The sequence below is a fragment of the Mustela putorius genome, unplaced genomic scaffold (genome assembly GCF_011764305.1).
Source record: "Mustela putorius furo isolate JIRA1106 unplaced genomic scaffold, ASM1176430v1.1 tig00000281_pilon_pilon_pilon, whole genome shotgun sequence".
Taxonomy (NCBI): domain Eukaryota; kingdom Metazoa; phylum Chordata; class Mammalia; order Carnivora; family Mustelidae; genus Mustela; species Mustela putorius.
The window spans coordinates 17,610,211-17,630,777 of NW_025421343.1; the positions used below are offsets into that span (position 1 = coordinate 17,610,211).

Below are 20,567 nucleotides of genomic sequence, written 5' to 3' on the forward strand. Positions count from 1 at the left end.
TTCTAAAAATCCACATGTAATGAAGCTGCCATTCACAATTGTTTTCCACTGGGCTGCTTATTAAAAAAAATGATTTTCAATGAACAGAAATAGGTGTATGTTCACAGCGTGGGGTCCCTCAGGAATGAAAACCTCACCAATCACAGCGCAGCTCTTGGGCGTGGTGGGGGGAGGGTGTTGTCAGATGTCAATTTCGGCTGATTGTTTCTGAGGCCATGTGACTGTTATCTTACGTCCTGTGGTGCATTTTATAGACTGATGTGATCTTTTAGAGATAAATGATTAGATGAATGTTTATAGATGAGTGCATATTCACAGCGTGCTAGAGCCAAGGGAGGAGTGCCCACGAAATCACCAGGAAAGGCTTTCAAAGGGACACAGGGATGGAGAAGCTGAACTATGGCGCCCGTTGCCTGCGCGCCCGTTGCCTGCGACTGAGGCCTCTGGCACCAGCAGACAAGAACCCTGAGAGTCAGATCCTCAAGTCCCCACCTGGAAAGGGAGCAAAACCAAGACAGCTTTTGTCTCCCACCTCTGGAGGCACCAAAGGCCCCCCGCCGTGGGATCGCAAACCACAGCCCGGTCTCAGTTTTTTGTTTGACTTTAAGACCTGAGCCAACATGTGAAAACCTGGTCATTTCTGGCTCTCTTTACCAAATCAAGGAGATCTGCACCCGTGGTATCTACATTTTCCGTGGATATCTGAGGCATAGCTTTGCCCCCTGAGACATTTAGGTGGGAGAAAAACTCTTCCTTTTCCTCATTGCCTATTGTCGGTATGGTCCTGGGCAAATCATCTTAGAGCCTCAGTTTTCTCATCTCTATAATGGGATGACCTCAAGGCATGGTTCTGGTGCTCTGTAAGAAAGGCTTGGGAAAGAGCCCAGCTCCTGCACAGAGAGGATCTCAGTAAACACTCCTTCCCTGCTGGCTGCATGTCCTCGGGGACTGCTGGTGTCCTCCAAGGGAAGACAACCAGCCATTCAGTGTGCAAACACCCTGCCTACCATCCTCCTGCTAACATGGACAAATTCGAGGAGTGAGGACAGAATTACTCAGAAACAAGCTGTTTCCCAGCTGTGGTCTCCAGGCTCTAATAACAAAGGGCTCGGCCCCGACTGGAGGGGAAGCAGGACTCCTGCACCACAGAATGGCTGTCAGGACATCTTGGGTTTTTTGGTAACAAATCTCAAATAATTTAGGTCTTTTTAATGTGCAGCAAATCCGATTCCCTCAACAACATCTGCGGTAAAAGGTTAGGAGCGTGTGTGGAGACCAAGTGTGGAGGGGTTTTTCCTACCCCACCACCAAATCCAGAGTTACCCTCCAAACTGTAATCTTATCATATGTCACTGGTTCCACATAAACAGATCTGTGTATATTTCCAGTAGTTTCAGCTGAAACCAGTTAAGAACAGATGTGCAAAGCGTTGCCCGGCACTGATCCATTTAAATGTATTTTTCCATGAACGGCCTTTTCCCTCTCCCCTTCCTCCGAGGAGGGGGAAACAAGAAAGTGGAACCATCATTAAAGTGGATATTACACGCTTCTGAGCTCCCTGCAACCAGTGTTTGCTGTCGGTTTCCAAACGGCAATTTGGCACACGAGGCTGTGAACACAGTGGGGTGTGCATTTGATGGGCAGTGTTTGCTGTGAGACCACGTGGCTCTGTGGCCAGCCTTCCCCGATGCTGTGGACACATGCAGCCCCCCGACCCCTCCAAGGCACAAGCGACTAAGTTATCCACCTCTCTGATAGCTTTAGCCTGTTTTTATTTTTCTTAGCTCAACGCATAAAAGGAGGAGGATACGGAAAAACTCTTACAAGTCAACAATAACAACAACAAAACTAAATAATCTAATTTAAAAAGGGGGAAAGGAATTCTTTTGAAGTTTTTATTGACTTATTTGACACAGAGAGAGAGCTCACAAGCAGAGGGAGCAGCAGGCAGAGGGAAAAGCAGGTTCCCTGCTGAGCAGGGAGCCCTATTGCTCCATCCCAAGACCCCGAGATCAGGACCCGAGCTGAAGGCAGGCACTTAACCAACTGAGCCTCCCAGACACCCCGGGGGAGGGAGGGAGGATTGGATTAGACACCTCCCTAAAGCTGATATACAAATGGCTAGCAAGCATAGGAAAAGAGAGTCGCTATCACTAAGAATGAGGGAAACTCAAAAGAAAGCTACAAGGAGGTATCGCCTCATACCCATTCAGAGGGCATATGTGTGTATATAACCAACAGGCCATGACAAAGGTTGGGGAGGGTGTGGAGAAATTGCAGTCCTCCCACATTGCCGGTGGGAATGGAAGATGGTGCCGCTGCTGTGAAAAACAGTAGGGAGGTTCCTCAAAAAATTAAAATAGAACCACCGTATGATCCAGCAATTCCTGTTCTGAGTATAGTGCCGAAAGAATTGAAAGCAAGATCTCCGAGGGATATTTGCACACTCATGATCATAGCGGCGTCATTCACAAGAGCCGGAAGACAGAAGCAACCCAAGTGTCCTTCACCAGATGAATGGAGAGGCAGCCGGGGATCTCCGCACGCGATGGAATGTTACCGCGGAATATCAGCCTAAAAAGAAGGAAAATCTGTCACAGGCCACAAGATACGCGAAACGTGGGAAGACCTTGGGCTGACTGAAATAAACCAGTCGCAAAGGCACAAATGCTGTGCGATTCCACTTATGTGGGATCCCTAGAGTCGTCAAAGGCAGAGAGACAGGAAGGAGACTGGTGGTTGCCGGGGGGCCGCGAGGAGAGGAGAACGGGGGGGTTCACTGCTGCATGGGTAGAGTTTCAGTTTTGCAAAATGAAGAAGGTCTAAGATCTGTTGTAAGACAGTGTTCATGTACTTGACCCTCCTGAATCGGACCCTTAAAACGGTTAAGGCAGTAAAAACAAAAATGGGGGAGAAGGTCTAACCCTGATGCTGATCCCGCGGTTGGGAAGAGGGTGCAAGGAAATAAGACACGCAGCAGGACTTTGGGCCTGCTGGTTGTGGAGATTATAACTCAGAGAATGAGATAGGATGGGTGACGTCTTCCCCGGTTGGAATTTCTGTTCTCAGGAACACTTTTTTCTTCGTTCATCTTTACCACGATCTGCAGCCATCTCCTGGAGGGCCTCCGCTGGGCACAGGGCCTCTTTCTCAGGGCTCGCCTCTGGAGCAGAGCTCCATCTCAGGGGCCCGTGTGTCCCCTGTGGCTGGCACTGGGGGTGGGAGGTGCCTGACCCACCTTCAGTGGTCTCTGAGTAGACCCCAAGCTGTGGTTGTTTCCGTTAGGCAGATTTCCATGCACTGACTTTGCATGGGACATTGGAAAGAGGGAGGGAGGTCTTGGGGTGGGGGGGGGGGGGGGCGGGTGTTACGGCAGGTAAGCCTCAGGGGCTCGATGCCAGCTGCAAGAAGCAACATGACCTCCAGTTCAAGGTCTGCCATCACATCACCCTAGCAGATCACCAGTAAAACAAGGATAAGGGCAAAATTGGCTTCATACACTCTGAAGATTCCAGATCTTGGGGGGGGGGGAGCTCTGTCTCCCTGGAGTTTTGCCCAGCCCGACTCCCTCCCCAGGGCATAGTATCCAGGAACCTCAACATGCCTGGGATGATTGGGCAGTCTGGGTAGAGAGGTACCACGAGCACCTTTGTGTTTTTCCACAAAACACAAAGAGACAAAACACGGAGACCCCGTGGGGATGCGTCCCGGGCTCTGATTGCAGTGTGATGTGCTGAGGCCCCAGACAGAGACCCTGCCACAGTGATCGATGGCAAGGTGGGTCACCTGACAGGAGGGGACCCTCTTGCAGGGCTTGGTCACCGCAACAGGAAGATGAGCAGCTGGATTGGGAGTTGAGATCAGATTTTTTCAGGGGAAAGCAGAACTGCATTTGTCTTAATGAGCAGGAAAGAAAAAAATCAAAGCATTCGTTAACACTTCAAAGAGGTTCAAGGAGTACATTTGGTTCCCAATTAGTGTCTCTCCTGGCCAGGCAAGTGTCCGGTAAAGAATCCCATTGTCCTAACCCAGGGGGAAGATGCCAGGGGCTTCTCTTAGTGGCTGAGACTTGGGGCCTATGAGTGGGGGGTAGTGGTGGGAGGGTAGGGGGTTAAGGGGCTCCCTGGCCCAGGTTGGTGGGGGGACTGCTTCCAGGATTGCCAGCCCCATGCAGACCTCTGATCTGTTCAGGCAATGGCTCAAATGATCCAAATTTGTTCGTAAGGACCTTGATGTTCTGCAAGCTTCTCATATTAACCATCTGTACTTCTTTCGCTTGATTATTGTCTTGCCTGCGATTCTGGTTGCAGTTTTTTTCTGTCCAGAAGTTCACACTCAAAGGCCGTGATTTCTATAACCAACCCTGGACTTCACAGAAGCAAAAATCAGTAGGTTCAAAACTTGGTTCTTTTATTCATTTGACTCAAACTGATTTGGGGCAACACGTCTGAGCGCAAGCCAGAAACCTCTAAAAAGAGGGCTACCGTCCGGTATCTTGTCGCTCCTCCAGAAGACCCGAGAACACTAAGCAAGGGGGTGACATGCTTCTGCCCAGCCCAGAAAGATTCTAGCCCAGTGCTGCCGCTGATAGAGACAGGTCAGACTCCCCCACTCTGTCTCCGTCTTCTCCAGAATGCTTCTGGATCCCCTTCATTTACTTATGTTCCTACCCCCAATTCACCAGTGTTTCAAAATCTACACATTTACACCCATCCATCACCCTGATTTCTAAAGCATTACAATCAGTGATAATTCTCAATTATCTTAATCAATACAGTGATGTTTCCCTAAAAGGACTGACGGCTCAGCCCATGACCTTTCTTTTCAGCCACAAACAAAAGGGGACTTAACAGATGTGTGTGTGTGTGTGTGCGCGCGTGCGTGCAAATACACACTTGAGGGCGCACACGAATACACACGCCCATGCATGGGCACCTGAGTGCACGCCTGCCTAATGCACACTCTCTTAATGAAAAACAGGATAAATGACAGAGAATGGCAACCTAATGATTACAAAAAGATATATGAGGCATAACGCATTAGTGAGCTACATTTTGTTCAAAACTGAGGTACTCAGGCAGAGTAACACGCCTTTGTGCCGGAATGCACTCAGCTGTAGCAATGACTAATAATACAGCCGAGGATCTGCTCACATTTTTTCCCCTTTTGTGCCTATTTTCATAAGTTAATAACTCAAGCATGAAATTATTTCAGGCTGAGGACTGGTGGTAAGAACAGGGCAAATGTGTGGGAAACAACTTTTTTGTTGTTGTTGTTACTTAATTTAGTTCGGCTGTTTTTAAGTTAGAGGAGTGGAGATGTCAATGTGCATTTTCTCCCGCAAGCCCAAGAAAGTTGGGATTTTATTACACAAAACAAATGTTTAATGACTGCAGATAGGAGTTACTCTTCATACAGGTATATGATATGCTTTTGTTTGGTATAGGTTGGGGTTTTGGGGGGGCGGTGTTGGATGAAATTGAATCAGAACATTGTAAGTGACACCATCCTGAATTCACGTGCCTTCAACTAGGGAACTCCTATCCCACGGCAAGTCAAACAGCCGGGTGAGCAAACAGCTAGCTGCCTTCCACAGCAGCAAGGGGCGTACGGGTGAAGGCTACTGCTGAGTATCAGTAAATTCCTAGAGCAGTGGAGAGAACAGAAACAAGATGAATAATAGTAATGCCTCTCCTTACAAAGTCTCAGGACTCTGGGGTTTACTAAGCATTTTCCTGTATCCAGAACCAGAGAAAGTCCAACTGCAGGAGACTAGATTTCATTCAAGTCTTTTAAAAAACTCTCTTGCCTCTTCTTTTATTGGGGCAGGAGAGTTTGAAAGATACAGAAAAATAAAGAGAATGATGTAGGGAACACCTGAGTAACCACATTCCAGAATTAACAGATGTTACTATTTTCTAAGGATGGCTTTTTTTTTTTTTTTAAGTAAAATAACGGAGTCATCACTGCTAAATTTGTACTCTTTCCTTCACAGATTGCAAAGTAAGAAGCAGAAGGGGATAGGACTTGGCTGCCAGCAGCTTGCCCATCCTTTATGGATTGGATCTGTAAAGAAGACTCTCAGGTGGGTACGAACAACACCTATTGTCCCATTTTACGGATGACCAGCTAGGGGTCCCCGGTGGATATGAATGAGAGCCTCCCGGAACTAAGTCCTGTGCTGGGCTCCCTAGACAGAGCAAAAAGACAAAACCTATAGCAGCCCAGACCCCAGTCACAGGGAGTGGTGCAGAGAGCACCTGTGTGAAGGAGAAGCAAGGACCCTGTGGCCACAGTCCGCTTAACCAGGCATGTAATTCAGAAGCAAGTCAGCAAATACTTACGGAGACATTCCATAGAAATACATGTACTTCGTAAGGTATATTTTAATCAGTAGCTCAATCATGGATCATTGCCAAAGAAAAGCAAAATAGACGGCCATCCTGTGAAACGATGGGACAATTTTTATTTTTATTAGATCACCCCATTCATAAATCTTTGATAAATCCCGCCTCCAGCCCTCCCAAATGACATCTGAACGTGTTGAGAGGTGTTTGTTTGTTTAATTTAAGATGAAATTGAACAACGATTTTTGGTGCCTTTGCTTGCCTCGAACTGCTCGGGTTCCAGCTCTGCGCGAAACTTCAGCTAAGCCCACCTTGGGGCTACAACAGGTTCCGCAAAGCCCCGCGCGCCCTAAGCCCCACAGGAGCCGGCTCGGGTCCACCTACTGCAATCCCGGAGAGCAGACTCTAAAAATACCGAGCTCTGCAGACTCACGCCGGGCTCCTGGGGGGCTTCTAGACTGACAGCTCCGCTTACCCTGCAACAATGGGCTCAAAAACGCCAAACCAAAACAAAACAATCCGCAGGTCTTCGAGTGGTCTGATCCGGTGCTTTAGAGAGTTTCCCTGGCCCTTTCAGAGCCTTGGAACTCCCCAGCACTGGTTTGAGAAAAGAAAGAGGCAGCAAAGCGGAGCGAGCAGGCGGCTTGCTTTGGCAGGGTCTGAGGCTCCCGCGGCCACGGTCACCGTGACGCAGCGCCCCATCCCGGCGTGGGCGGACACACCACGGTCTCGCCCACCCCTCTCCCACCCCAGCCCCCAAGGCTGCCTCCCTCCGCCCTTCCCCAGAGGGCAAAAGGCGGGACGGAACTTCACAGTTCGCACATTTAAGGGAGAAAACCGAGTCCAAAGCACCTGAAACGGAGCCCACACAACCTCGGTTGCGCCTGGTCTTTCGGCCCAGATGTGTGCAAAGGCTCGCCTGGGCGATTTGCAGAAGGATGCTTTGGGAGGGAGTGGGGGAGGGCGTGGGGAAGTAACTTCTCCTAGAGAGTGTCCTCTTCTCCCAGGCCTCACCGGGAGAACTTCCAAAGACAGAAAAACCACAGGGTTCCTGGTACTGGGGCTTTGACTTTATCAGCGGAGAGCAGATTCTTCCTGGCCAGAGTCGGGGGCCTTCCTCCGACTGCCAAGGCAGAGAGACACAAGCAGACAGAAACTCGCTTGCTGGGGCGGGAGCTGACTCACACCCAGAGTTGCCTTTAATCCTCTGAAAGTTGTCTAGCGAGGTCGTCCAGAGAGTCCTGGTGTTTTATGCTTTCTTCTCTTTCCTTTAATCCGGCCCTATGTCATCCTTCGAGAGCCCTCCAGTCCACGGAGAAGAGGACCTGAGGAGGGCTGGGCTGTCTTGAGCACACCAAACCAATTCACAGTCTGGTGCCTTAAATGAAAAAGCAGAACAAAACAACAAGAGTGTTTCTAAACTAGATCAACTCCGGTTTGCTTGAAGGGAAAAGCTCTCACTATGGCTGGAGGTGACTGGTGTGACAAAAGAAATTGGGCAAAAGAAATTGGGGCAGGAAGAAATTAAGCTGTGATTCTTTGAATGGGGTTTGGCGAAATTTGTTTAATGACAGCCCCATCATTTCTAAAAACCCATGAGCAGCATGCGAGAGTTCCAGTGGTTCCAGTGGGTTCCAGTTGCCCCACATCCTTGTAATGCTTATTGTGGTCAGTCCCTTTCATTGTAGTCATTCTAATGGTTGCATTGTGATCTCTCCTGAAAATAATTTGCAACACTTCTAATTCATAGATCTTTGGTGATATGTCTGTGTAAATATTTTAGCCATTTCTTTATTGGATTGTCTGATTTATTACTGGGTTTGGGGAGTTCTTTATATATAATGGATTCAAGCCCCTTATTAAATATATGATTTGCACATGTTTTCTCCTATTTGTAGCTCATCTTTTCATTTCCTTTTGTTTTTAATTTTGAAGGAGTCCAATAGATCACTTTTTTTTTCTTCTATGTGCCATGCCTTTGATATATCTAAGAAATCTTTACCTAGCCCAAAGTCACAAAGATTTTCTTCTGTTTTCTTCTAGAAGCTGTGGTTATTTCAAGCTATGATGACCCGTTTTGAGTTCATTTTTCTACATGGCATGAGGTAGGGATTGAAGCTCACTTCTTTTGCCTATGGATAGCCCAGTGTTCCCCCCGGCATTTGTTGAAAAGACTACCATTTCTCCCTCCCCGCATTGCTTTCCACTTTTGTCAAAAATTAGTTGTGTGCATACAGGAGTGGATCTGTTTAGTCTCAGTTCTGAAATTCCACTAATGTCTGTGCTCATGTTTACTCCACTGGTTTGATTATTGTCACTTTATAATAAGTCTTGAAATCCCACAGTGTTAGTTCTCCAACCTTGTTCCTCCTTTGCAAAGTTGTTTTGACTATTCTAAGACCTTTGCATTTCCATATGAGTTTTAGAAGAAGTTTGTCAATTTCTACAAAAGTCCCTGTTGAGATTTTTCCCAGAATCACATTGACGTTACCGATCAATTTGGTGAGAATGTGTAACTTAAAAATACTGAGCCTTCTGACCCATGAACACAGTCTCTCTCTCTGTCTCTACTTAAGTCCTCTTACATTTCTTTTAGCAACATTTTATAATTTTTGATGTGTAGATCTAGTCCACCTTTTGTCAGATTCTAATTATTTTATACTTTTTGATACTATTGTAAGTAGTACTTTTAAAATTTCAATTTCCAGTGGTTCACTGCAAATATACAGCAATGCAAGTGATTTTTATGAATTAATCTTGTATCCTATATCTTTACTAAAGTTATTTTTTAGTTCTAGGGGCTTTTTAGTTCTTTACGATTTTCTATGTAGACTCTTGCCAATAAAAACAGCTTTCTTTTTCTATTTCCAACCTGGATCTCTGGATTTCTTTTTCTTGCATATTACACTGGATAGAGGCTTTAGGACAGTGTGGAATAGATAATTTCTGATCTCAGGAGGGAAAGCATTCAGTCTTTCATCATTAAGAATGATGCTAACGGGGCGTCTGGGTGGCTCAGTGGGTTGGGCGCCCAACTCTTGGTTTCAGCTCAGGTCATGCTCTCACGGGTCATGAGATCAAAACCCACGTTGGGATCTGCACTAAGTCCAGAGTTGGCTTCAAAGATTCTCTCCCCCTGCCTGCGTATTTTTTCTCTTTCTCTCTCAAATAAATAAATAAGCCTTTAAAAATTAAAACAAGAAAAGGATGATGGTAACTATAGGACTATAGGGGCGCCTGGTTGGCTCAGTTGGTAGAGCATCTGACTCTCGATCTCTGGGCTGTGAGTTCAAGTCCCATGTTGGGCATGGAGCCTACTTTCTAAAAAATGATTTTAGCTGTACATTTTTAGTGGATTTCCTTTATCAGGCTGAGGAAGTTCCCATCTCCTCTTAATTGGCTAAGAGTTTTTATCTGGAATATTTGTTGGATTTTATCAGATGATTTCTCTGCACTTACTGAGACTTACCACAGTTTACGAGTGTCACCATTTGACAAGTTTGAGTGAAGTGTGGAAAATTTACCTCTCTGTATGTCACTTTACCCTCTCTGTTTATAATAGTCCATTGTCTCAGATATTTCTTCTACATACTTTTAGAATCCCATTAGATGGTGTTAATGGTTTTTCCCTCAATTATCAACACTATTTTGAAAACTCAAGAGGAAAATGAAAAGTTCTTATAAGGACCAATATTACTAACACTGTTGCTTATCTTCTTTCTTCCTTACTGATGCTCCAATACTCTTTCTTTTATTGTTTCCTTCTTTGTTTAGAAAAATTCTTTGAGTGGCATCTGGGTGGCTCAGTGAGTGAAGCACCTGCCTTTAGCTCAGGTCACGATAGGTTCGAGCCTAGGTCGGGCTCCCTGCTCAGCAGGGAACATGCTTTTCCCTCTGCCCCTTCCCCTGCTCCTGCTCACTCTCTCTCTGTCAAATAAATAAATAACATCTTTAAGAAAGAAAGAAAGAGAGAGAGAGAAAGAAAGGAAGAAAGAAAGAAAAACTCTTTTAGCAGGGCACCTAGGTGGCTCAGTTGGTTAAGCATCTGCCTTCAGCTCAGGTCATGATCTCAGAGTCCTGGGATCGAGTCAAGCTTTGGGCTCGCTGCTCAGTGGGGAGCCTACTTTTCCCTCTCCCTCTGTAGCACCACCCCTCCCCCACCCTATCTCTCTCAAATAAATAAATAAAATCTTTCCAAAAATTAAATCTTTTTTAAAAAAAGAAGGAAAAATTCTTTTAACCATTCTTATTCTGTATGTCTGTTGGTGACAAATATTCTTAGATTTTTGGAGAATGCTTTGATTTCCCTCTCATTCCTGAAGGATCTTTTCACTAGAAAGGACCTTTCAGCTGGATGTAGGATTCTGAGTTGGCCACTTCAACACTCTGGCCTCCATGGTTTCTCATAACAGTTTTCTGTCATTCACATTTCTTAACCCCTTCTCCCCTACAGGTGGAGTGTCATTCCTCTCTGTTTGCAATGTATGTTCTTTTCTCTCTGTTTTTCAGAAGTTTGTGATGTGTCTTGATATGGATTTCTTTGGGTTTATCCTGTTTGATGTCTTGGCTTCTTAAATCTGTGGTTTTATGGTTTTTGCCACATTTGGGAAGTTTTAAGCCATTACTTAATTGAGCACTTTTTCAGTTCTGCCCTCATTTCTTCTCCTTTCAGAACTCCAGTGTCATGGAAGTTAGACCTTTTGGTATAGCACCACATGTCCCAGAAGCTCTGTTACTTTTTTCTCTGGCTCATTTTCTTCTCTCTGTTGTCCAGAATGGCTATGGAGCAGTGTCCTATCTTTGAGTTCACTGTTGCCCTGTGATACTGCAGGTGAACACCTCTATTCAGGCAGTGTTTTTAATATTGTTTTGGTTACTATATTTTTCAGTTCTAAAACTTCCATTGGGTTCGTCTTTCTATTTTAACTTTCTTGCCCAGGAACAAATTGTCACTTGTTTCAAGAGTATTAGACATTACTCTTTGAAGCATTTTTATGGTAGTTGCTTTAAAATGTCCGTCAGATTATCCTAACATCTCTGTCATCTTGGGATTAGCATTTATGGGTTAATTTCATTCAATTTGAGATCTTCCTCATTGTTGGTATGAGGAGTGATTTTCTATTGAAAACTTGGCATTTCAAATATTGTGTCACAAGATGCTGGATATTATTTTAACCATCTGTGTCAGGTGGCTTCCTCTGGGGAAGGGAAAATGGCTGGTGGCAGTGAGGTGGGAAGTCCAGGTTCCCTTCTTGGAATCTGTTGACAGAGGTAAAAGCAAAAGAGGCCTCTCCCTTCTGGCTGCGTGGGGATAGAAGTTCTGACTCCCCACAGGGCCTCCACTGAAAACTGCTTCAAATGGAGGGTCAGAGTGCCCTGTTGTGACTCCCCACATGGCCTTATTACCACTCAAAAAGGGAGAGAGCTTCCTGTGATACCACCCGAGTGGGAAAGGTGAGGAGAGCCTGGTCTCTGCCAGGGCAGGGCGTGAACATCCAAGCTCCCCACATGATCTCCGCTGACTGAGGAGAGAAGCTTGTTAACTCTGCAGGTGAACGTCTCAGGCCCCCTGCTCAGCCTTCTCAGACACCATCCTGGGAAGTCAAAAGATGGGGAAAGAATGGAATTGGTGGTGGGACATCTGCCTACATGTCCTCCTCACCTCATCACATGTGTCACCACACATACCTCCTTAGCAGAGCTATGCAAACACTGGCCAGGGAGCTGGGTAGGTTTTATCTCCTTTAGCTTTCACACCCATCCTGTGGGGTACGCAGCAGTTCAATGCTCGCTATCTTACACATCGGGAACTGGAGGCAGGGAGGTTGAGTAATTTGACCAAGGGAAGCATGAGTCTAAAGCAGAGTTTTCAGCTGGGTCTGAGTCCAATGTCCTTGCTTTGTGGCCACCACGTGTTGTTACTATTCACTGAATTATGAATAGAGGGAATGAATGCCCTTTGGGGATAAGAGTTTCTGAAGGTCAGAAGGAAGGACCCAGAGAAAGGCTAGAGACAGTCTCCAGGAGTGGCCATGGACCTGCATAGTTCAAGAGAAATCTTCTGTGGAGTTTCATGGAAGGAGCTTGCACTCCAGAATTGGAAAAACCTGGGTTCAAACCAGACTCCACACAAATCCCACTGACGGCAGGAATTTGGGCAAGCTGTGTAAGCCCTCCAAGCTTTTGCTTTCCCATCTGTACAATGGCATGATGATGGTGTCTCTTCCAAGCTGCCTGGAGTATACAGGGAGGTAACACACACAGAACGCCTGGGCAGTGACAGGTCACAGCACTTGCCACAGAGGTCTGGCTTTTGATTTTATTTGCTATTGCTCTGAAAAGTGGCAGGCACAACAGACCCAGAAACTTCAGCTGACTGGATGGACGATACCATGCTATAGGGCAGGGGCAGCCCAGAGCTTTTCCAGAGGTCTTCTGGAAAAGACATCATAGGAGACTCTTTGCTGGGACCCAGGCTCCCCGCATCGGTGGGACTGGGGGCCTTGCCACCTGGAGAGGCCCTCCCCAGTCTCTGATCTGGTAGCTGTGGTGCTTCCTGCCAGAGAGGGAGCCACAGTTACCATTGGCTCTCAGAAGGCTCTCCAGCTGCCATCTTTGGGAATGTGTCTCTACACCCCGGAGGGAAGTGGATGGTGGAGAAAGGAGGTGAGTGGTGGAGCTGGGCTTTACGAACACTAATGTCAGCTCTGGTGGGCTTGCCACCAACCCCGAGCCAGGGCCGGCGTCACAAGTTCTGGTGCGCTGCACGCTCACTGCACCCACAAGATGTATTTGCCAACTTATTATAAACAGATGACATTTCTCATCCTAACGTGGCTGTTGGCCACCTGCCCGTGAATTTTAGCCTCCAGGAGAAAAACAATTGCTTAAACTGAGCATTCACTACTTTTACTTTCCACACGCTGCTCAAGGCTCCTTCCGGTTCTCAGTGCACACAGACACACGCATAGACACACACGTACGTGCAACTATGCGCGTGCCTGCCCAGGGACACACTGGTCGTGCGCCCGCTGACCCCCTACCTCTCTGCTGGTTGCAGATGGTCTTCCGACTCACATGTGGAATTCGGGAGTGTCGTGCCTACTGAGATGGTTGTGGAGATATATTTTGGCTTTTCAGGGAAAATCCTCTGTGTGTCACCATACGTTTTCACATTTAATAAACACACCCTGGCTTCTGCTTCCAGACTCTTCTTCCCCACTCCACCCCCTGAGAGATAAATGCCTTAATAGCCCACTTTATTGGCTAACGTCCAACCTGCCTTTCACATGGGGCTGCTGAGGCCCAGGGAAGGGAGGTCACTTCATCGAGGTCCCTAGTAGGTTAGCGAGTGACAGAGGTTCTCCAGCCCCACCGCAAGCACCGACACCATCGTGAGGGGACCCTTTCAGCCACCCCGTCTCTTTGAGGTTGACCAGAAATGATGACTAGAGATTCAAAGATCCAGCCAGACCAGACCCAGAGGAGCCCTGGGCAGTGGGACTCAGGCTAATTCCTGTCAACCTGAGTGCAAGTGATTTCGTAAGAGAAAGTCAGGTGTAGGCTTGCACACGATTCCCTCTTTGCCTTTCCAGAACCCCATCCGGCTTCCTTCCCTGCTCCTGTCCATGTTTATAGCTCCTCCCTCCTGCTCTGTCTCTGTGTCTTTCTCTCTTTCTCTCCTTCCTCCTTTCAGAAAGTGCCCCTCATCTTCCCCTTTCCTCAGGCCAAGCTTATCACCCCACATGGGCCTATGGAGTTCTTTCCTCCAGAGCCAGGCAAGTCAATGTCCAGGCTACGCGCCTTGGGGGTCCTACATCAAAGATGCAGGAGACAACTGTCTCCCTGTCCCCTGATAGGTCCGCAGCCCATCTCTCCCAGCAATGTCTCTGCCCAGGGAAACAGCCCGGGGTGCCCCTGCAGATGCCCATTCAGATCCTGCAGGACTGGTGGCCCATTTCTCTGGCCCTTTCTTTGTGTAGAAAGTCCACAAGGCAGGCCAGTCTGGGAAGGGGATTCTAGTCGGACCATGGAACAGAGGTGTGTGAATACAGGGAGGTGCCTGTATCTGTCTGATGCCTGTGCGTTTGTGGCACATGCACGGGCACACTCACACATGCACACTCATGGCACATGTGCCGGCATTCACACACACGTGTCCATGCCCACGCCAGCAGGCTCGTCCACAGGGGAGCTGCTCTGGGCCTTTCGCTTGGCTCCTCGTTAGCTCAGAACCGTCTCTGCCTGGCAGCTTGTCAGATTGGTCCCTGCTGAGGTTCCCTCTGTTTGCGCCCACCTGACAGCCCTCCTCTCATCAGGCCCAGGGAGGGCCTCAGTGAGACCCAAACCCTTCCAGAGGCCCCAGGACAGCCATCGGCTCCTGTGCCCAGAGAGCAACTCCAAACATCCACAGGGCAGCTGGCCAGGCCCTTCGGTGCCAAGGTGACACCCGTCCTTCCCAGAGTGACAGCTGGGAGCTTGCTCCTGCCAGCCCCCTCTGTGACACGAGAAAGGAGTCTGTTCTCCACTCGGGGCCCTATCCCCGGAGCCAAGGAGCCGAGTGCCAGGCCAGCATACCAGGGGCTTGGCACGAGGGTGTCACCTACAACTGCTGTAATTCCAAAGACAGACTCTGAGGTCAGAAACTGGAGTGTGTGACAACTGTGACAGAGTGCAAAGCCACAGCAGAAGCAGGGCCCCTCCCTGGAAATGCCCTGCCCCCAACCCCCACCTCTCCAGGTCCAGTGTCAGGAGAGCCCGTGTTTAATTGCAGTGGGGCAAGAAGGGTGAACCATGGAGTTTTATTGCAAACCTGCCCGGAGGAGGCAGTGCCTTGGACCTATTTTTGCTCACCCTCCGCAACATGTCCAAGTACCTAGTGGGCACCAGCAACTGCAAATTTTTTTTTTTAGTTATTTAAAATTTATAAACGTGTTCTCCTCTGCCTGCCTCTAAAAGGATTTTGAGACCCTACAAGATCCATCATTAATGTGTACTAATTAATGCACAACAGGGTGACGACTTCAGGGCAGGGGAGTGGCTGAGAGCAGGCCTCAAACGCGGGCATCTGAGCCCATCACCGGCAGCTGAGCCAGTGGGACCCTCCCCACCCCCACCCCCCTGTCTTCACACCTCAGACGCCAGACCAAGCAGTGGTGACCTAGCCAAGAGGTGGGGTTGAGCGGGGATGGCCTCTACCTGGGCACACCCTTGCCATATCTGGCTGTCCCTGGGATGCAAGAATAGGGATACTTCACTTTTTTAAGTTTAGAAAGTATGTTTAATAGTTAACCGTTGAACGTGGTACAAAATGTAAAAGGTCTGAGCCTGGGTGGCTCAGATGGTTGAGCGTCTGCCTTCGGCTCAGGTCACATACCTGGGATCCTGGGATGGAGCCCCACATTGGGCTCCCTGCTCAGTGGGGGGCCTACTTCTCCCTCTCTCTCTGCCCCTCCCCCTGCTCGTGCTCTCACACACACACACAATGTAAAAGATTAGACCAGTGTATACAGAAGAGCCCCTCTTGCGGCTGCCCCTCAAGACCCCTGGATTCCTTCTCCAGAAGCGCCCCCCAGCCTTACCAGACTCCCGGGGATCGGTTCAGGACCACTTGCCGCACACACAGGCTGTGCCTACATTTTGTTATGTAAAGGTTAACGTACTGTCCTAGTTCACTTAACCAGCTGCAGGATGTCAGACGTTTGGATGGTGTCCAGTCTTTGGCAAACACAGGCAACACTGCCGAAGAGCCTTTACTCGTGCGCCGGGCTCACAACCCGCGAGAGCGTTGCCTGATGAATTCGCAGAGCCGCGGTTCACCGGGAAGGGGACAAGCGCGTTTGTAGCTGGGATGGATGTTGCTAAATTGCCCTCCCCTAAAACTATCCTGCTTTACAGACATCAAGGATGCCTTCGAGCTCCTGTCATGTTTCTGAACATGGCACGTGATCAGAATGGGACGGCCCGAGCGATGATCAATGGCATCTCGGTGTCAATGTAAATTGCATTTCTCTTCCCACAGGTGATGCCCAGCGGCTCTTCGGGTGCCTGAGGGCCATTCCTACAGGAGCCCCACGCCTACAGCTCGCCAGTCCCCATCCTTCGCCCATTTGTCGATGTGCGGCCTTTTCATGATGGATAGGAATCTGTGTACGTTGGGGGTAGTCACACTTTGCCTGTGATATTAGTCAAAGTAGTTTTTCCCAGTTTGACATTTGCCTTTTGGGCTAGTTTATGGTAGGGTTGGTCCCAGAGAGAAAACTTGATTTTTATATCGTCGTTTTCATCAATTTTTTCTGTTTGGGGTTTTATGTTTTTGTGTTTGTGCTACGGCATTCCTCCTTCTGATGTGAAAAGGTAAAAAATATTTTATTTTAAAACTTTTATGGTTTCTTTTTTTTTCTTTCTTTTTTTTACATTTCAATAGTTAGGCTATGTAGATTGTGTTTGGATAGATCATTGAAATATGGATTCACCTTTGTTTTTTCCAGATGGTTCCCCCATCCTGTCATTCCAGTACTATTTCTTTCTTTCTTTCTTTTTTTAAAGACTTTATTTATCTGAGAGAGAGAGAGAGAGCGCACACATACGTAGGGGAAAGGACAGAGGGAGAGGGAGAAGCAGACTCCCTGCTAAGCAGGGAGCCCAAATCAGGGTTTGATCCCAGGACCCTGAGATCATGACCTGAGCCAAAGGCAGACACTTAACCCACTGAGCCACCCAGGCGTCCCCCAGCACTTTCTCTTGAATGAACCACCTTTCCCCACTGATCAGAAATGCCTCCTTTCTCCTCTCACAGAGGCCTTAGTGCACTTGCCTCTCCTCTCGGCTTTCCACTCTGAGGAGCAGAAATGCTTTTAAATGAGTATAATACAGAGGCTTAGAACCGCAGGCCAGAAAACATCCCCAAAGGCCTTCCTTTTACCCTCTGGTTTAAAACACAGAGAAAAATGGTCCTCGCTTTAGAAAATACAACCTTCTCTGTTTGTTCAACTTCTTCTGTCATCCATAAACCCTCCTCCCCCACCCTTGTCTTGCAGGCAGGCCCCGGGGGCCTGAAGGGGAGCATTCAGGCTGCTTGCCCTGCATAAAAGTCCAGACATTTGGGCTGTGAGGGAAGGAACCCAACTCGGAGTAGCTGGGGAAGAAATGTATGGGTCACCGCGAAAAGTGCAGGACTGGCTTGACTCTGATGTCAACAGGACTAGGTCTCAGTCACCCCGTCTCTCTTGAAGGGGGCTCTCCACCAGGGGTGGCTGTGAGTTGGCTGCTAGCAGCTTAGCTCAAAGACTGTCCTCTCAGCAGCCCAGGTGACAGACATGGGAATGGCATGACGGGGCCATCTGCCCATCCTGGACTGGTCACTGGACATGGGGTGTGCTGGTTCGTTGTTCCAGGTCACTGGTCCAGGCAGTCCACCAAACTGGGTCCTGGAAGGATGTTGGTGCCGGAGAAGGGGGAGCAGATCCTGCATGGAGGTCACAGCGGGTGTGCCCCACGCCGTGTTCTTTCCCTGACCTTCTACAGCTTCGTTCTTCTTTCCTGGAAGTATAAGATACAGCTGTTGTCCCGCTGAACTTGCCACCCTGGTCAAGCGACTTCACTTCAAGCCTGAGATGAAGATGTTGTGAGGCTTAACTAAAATAACAGACCTCAAGTGTCTGTCACCTTGTGCCCAGCAACTCACTGCTCATTGGCTCAACTAGGTTAAAAGGTTCTGATCACAGTGCCCCAGGACAGAAAGAGCTCGCCTCCCTCTGCAGCTCCAGGTATGACCCAACAGCAGAGGAAAACAACAACAAGAAGAAGGAGAAGAAAGAGAAAGAGGACAAAAGGGAGGGGAAAGGAGAAGGAGAAAAATGAAGAGAAGGAAGAGGAAGGAGAAAATTGGCAGGTGAAAGACAGGCAGGAAGAGCAAGTAAGAGGCCAAATTACACCATCATAAGACCTCGTGATGGCCCAAGGACAGCCTATTATAAGCTGCAGCCACCGGGGAAAAAAGAAACCGAGGACTCTGCCCCCCTAGCTGAAGGAGGTACAAATGGAGACCAGACCCTTTGAACATTAAATCCTCTCCCCTTGCCCAGCCTCTGTGACAATTCTCATTGAAAATAACCGAGAAATAAGTTTTGATGGCATGTGTTGCTATGCAAATGCACCCACATTTGCATTTTTCGTTCTGAATAATATTTTACTAGTGAACCTCTCTTAGGCCATTACCCTATTTCTATTCTCTCATTTACTAATTTTATTCAGGAGGTAAATTGTGCCCAACTAAGAGACTACATTTTTCAGGCCCTTTGCTGGTCACTGCAGCCATGTGACTAATTTCTAACCAATGAGATATAAGCAGAAGTATGGGATTTATGAGAAAGTAAGTTAAAAGGAACTAGCTCAGGGTGCCTGGGTGGCTCAGTTGAGTGACTGCCTTCAGCTCAGGTCATGACCCTGGGGTCCTGGGATCAACCCCACCTTGGGCTCTACTCAGAGATAGAGCTCTGCTGCTCCCTCTCCCTCCGCCTGCCGCTTCCCCTGCTTGTGCTCTCTCTCTGTGTTAAATAAATTTAAAAATCTTTTTTAAAAAATAAAATATAAAAGGAACTAACTCAGTTGTGCAGATATTCTCTTCCTCCTTCATTAGGACAGTAGATGTGAGAGCAGGAACTCCTGCAGCTTCTTTGTGACTTTGAGAGTAGAAACCAGGGCCAGGGTAGTGGGATAGAAAGACAAGAAGAAACAAGCTCTTTAAGAGTTTTCTATGGGTATATAAACACTTGTGTTTATGCTTCTGTCTTTTGGTATTTTCTGCTAAATGCAGCTAAATACAATCCTAACTTGAAACATATGATTCATCCCTTCACAGCCTTTCTGATTACCCTTGGCTGATCTTCACCTTCTGGAGGAGTAGAAATATGTGTGTGCCAGTATCCTAATAGTCTTGGCCTCCTCCAGACCTGAGAAGAGTTCCCATGGAATTTGGACCCCATGGGGCCTTAGGGAGGTGTGTCCTTGTCTGGGCTACTTCCCTCTGGTGAAACAAAGGCACTTTCTCTTTGCACTAGGAAAGGATTCAAGACTCACTGATCTACATTATCAAATCTTACAATTCATGTGGTTTATTTCGCAGTGCTGGGCTCTGTTTGGTAAAAATGAACCACAGTCATTTTACTAGATCTTTAAAGAAAACTTTTGTCAAACAGTAACTTACACCAGATGTCTGATTCTGCTTGTAATAGTTTATAGTTGACCAATCACTTTCTGTGCCTTACCACCACACTCCCACCACCACACGTACATACCTCAGCAGAACAGGACGGATGTATCAGTTGCCCCAGAACCTGGAACTCAGTTACTCCATGATCATCAGACTGGTCCTGCCCTGGGTCAGACCAGGTGATGGGGACAAGATTTTATTGAAATCCTTCCTAGAATGGTCATGTTTTTAGAATAAAGTATTAAAAACACTATCCTGACAGCAAAGTAAAAGCAGATTTTTATCTTAAGCTGCTTGTTGGTGGCTGTTAAAGTCATAGACACAACAATCCAATCTTTGAAACTAGAACACAAGCTTCCTTTTCGGTATTGTACCAGTCAGCAGTGCGTGGGACAAATGACAGAAAACTCCGCTCAAGCCGGCTTAACCAATCAAGGAACGCACTGACCCAGGAAACTGAAAAATCTGGCAGGGGCTCTGCTCTTGGATCCTGAGTCACTGAAGATCCGATTTTGTACCTTCTCCCCATGTCGTAGGATGTGGGGAGGCTGGCCCTCCCCTCTCTCTCCACTGCGCAGCCCCTCAGTCATTGTGCTCTGCCACCCAGGGAGGGCCCCTCCTGCAGGCTCCGGCAAAAGAGAGAGGATTTCTGTGTCCCAGGAAGCTCAGCAAACGGCCCCTCAAGTTACATGGGCCCAAAGTCAAGGCAAAGGAACAAGCTAATTGGTCTAAGCCAAAGAGGGCCTACCCCCTCCCCAAATATGGGGTAAGGAGAACCCACCCAACCAGCGTATCTGGTGCTGCCAACAGGGGGTGCTTCCCAAAGGAAGTTCTGGGACCTAAACTTCAGGGTGATGAATGGATATCAGGGGCCCGATTTGCCCACCTCTAATATTTACCTTACCAGACACCCTGACTGTTGGGGCCAGGGTTGTATGAGCCTTACTGATGATTAAATGAGCTTCCCGCTGGAAACCAATCACACAGCCTACGATCCTGGGGTTTGA

The 20,567-nt window shown here is 47.9% G+C and overlaps 1 long non-coding RNA gene across 3 annotated transcripts in view; it reads left to right on the forward strand.

Annotated features, from left to right (window-relative positions):
- Window positions 1-18,831, forward strand: part of LOC106003631 — a 133,665-nt gene extending 114,834 nt beyond the window's left edge. Inside the window, exons 3-6 of one of the 3 annotated variants that reach the window (XR_006606468.1) lie at window positions 5,996-6,085; window positions 8,391-8,452; window positions 16,369-16,703; window positions 17,387-17,737. This is a non-coding gene — a long non-coding RNA (uncharacterized LOC106003631). The other 2 variants (XR_006606470.1, XR_006606469.1) reach the window with 2 other exon arrangements.
- Window positions 18,832-20,567: the final 1,736 nt, after the last annotated feature.